Below are 2,189 nucleotides of genomic sequence, written 5' to 3'. Positions count from 1 at the left end.
GGGGGGATACGACCCATGACAGGATGGGCAGCTCGCCTTTAGAAAGAGAACAAATGGGTATCAGGAAGGAGAGAAGCCAGGCATGTCAGAAGGCTGGGGGCTGTGTCCTGTACATGAAGCACTGGCCCCTGAGGACTAGGGGAGCCTGGAGGCCCACGTGGGCTTTGATATGCAACCGTAGGTAGCCATGTGTTCCTTCTGCCCGAGGTAAGGAAAAGGCCTTCTTTTGGCAGATGGGAACCAGTTTCACAAATTTCTGAGCAATGATGGCTTTTAACTAGACTCCAAAATCTTCCCATAGGCTGAATATATTCCTAGACTTCCTGTGAGACCTAACATATACACTATTGATCACTATATAAAATATATACTGTTTCTTTTTCTGAGACAGGGTTTCTCTGTGTAACCTAAAACTTGCTCTGTAGACCAGGATGGCTTTGAACTAACAGAGATCTGCCTGCCTCTGCCTTCCAAGTGCTGGGATTAAAAGTGTGTGCCACCACTGCCCAGCTTCATATGGCATATCTTGACTGTTATAGAATAGTAATCCTACATAGAAAATATTCATTATTTAAGCGTATAGCTCCTGGCTGGGCAGTGCATGTCCGCACATGCCTTTAGTCCCAGCACTTGTGAGGCAGAGGCAGGAGGATTTCTGAGTTCAAGGCCAACCTGGTCTACAGAGTGAGTTCCAGGACAGCTAGGGCTATGGAGAGAATCCCTGTCTCGAAAAACAAAACAAAACAAAACAAAATTCTCACTCTAACCTTTTTAATGGTGACTGCAGAGACTGTCATGTATGAATTTGGAAGGACCTAACTCCCTTTAAAGTCTTGATAATTAGTGCAGGGAATCCTTGCATGGAGTTAAAGTAAAATCTGGACCACAATCATAAAGAACATAGCTTCTGTGAGCTTCAAAGCGAGTGAAACTGGGATCTATGGGATTTCCTTCTGTCCTTGAGAGCGATGTCCTTGTGCAGAACTGCACTTTTATAGACGCTTCTCCCCTGGAGACCCGTCCCTGCTCCAAATGTCCACTGTTCTGGCCTCTCCCCACTGCCTTCATCTCTGAGAATCTTCTCTCAGCTCTTTCTTCACACTGAGGTGTTGATGACTGGTAACCAGCCAGCACAGCCATTCTCATTAGAGTGCAGGGTGCGTGGAAATTAACTTGATACTAATAATAAGTGCAGGAGTTTGAAATAATTTAATCAACCTGAGCTAACTCCGTGCTTCTCTTGAAATTAGCTCAGCCGGCTTTTCTTTTCAAAATTCTCTTATTTAAAACATGCATTTTACCTGGGCTGTTATTCCAGGAGAGATGGCCAGGGCTGCACAGAGAAGCAAACAAACAAACAAAAAGATTATCTATCTATCTATCTATCTATCTATCTATCTATCTATCTATCTATCTACCTACCTACCTACCTACCTATCATCTATCTGTTATCTATCTATCATCTGTCTATCTATCTATCTATCTATCTATCTATCTATCTATCTATCTATCTATCATCTGTCTATCTATCTATCTATCTATCTATCATCTATCTGTCTATCCACCTATCTATCTATTGTGTGTATATGAAGTAGGTTGGGGGTGAGTATGCACACATATGTGGATGTCAGAGGACAACATCAAGAATTAGTTCTCTCTTTCTACCATGTGGGTCCCAGGGATGAAATTTAATTGTTAGGTAGGCCTGGGTGCCAACCCCTTTACCTACTGGGCCATCTCACCCGCCTACACGTTCCTTTAATGAGAGTAATCAAATGGTGATAATTGGCCATAGGTCATAGGTCATAACATTCTAGGTGACAGCCTACAGGGATATAATGAAGAGACATTAATGCCAAGTCCTGCCTTGTAAGTTGAACTCATCTGATTGCTTTGTTTTCTCCTTCCTTCTCCCTCTCCTCCTTCTTCTCCTTTCTATACCCTCTTCTCCTTCCAGACAGGGACTCACTATGTAGCCGTGGCTAGCCTAGACCTTGCTATAATATTAGGCTGGCCACTAGTTTACAGAGATCTGCCTGCTCTGCCTCCTGTGTACTGGAATTATAGTCTTATGCCCAGGGTAACTTTCTTTCTTCCTTTCTTTCTTTCTTTCTTTCTTTCTTTCTTTCTTTCTTTCTTTCTTTCTTTCTTTCTTTCTTTCTTTCTTTCCTTCCTTCCTTCCTTCCTTC

This window comes from Mus caroli, chromosome 17 (genome assembly GCF_900094665.2).
Source record: "Mus caroli chromosome 17, CAROLI_EIJ_v1.1, whole genome shotgun sequence".
Taxonomy (NCBI): domain Eukaryota; kingdom Metazoa; phylum Chordata; class Mammalia; order Rodentia; family Muridae; genus Mus; species Mus caroli.
Note: the sequence above shows the minus strand (reverse complement) of the source record.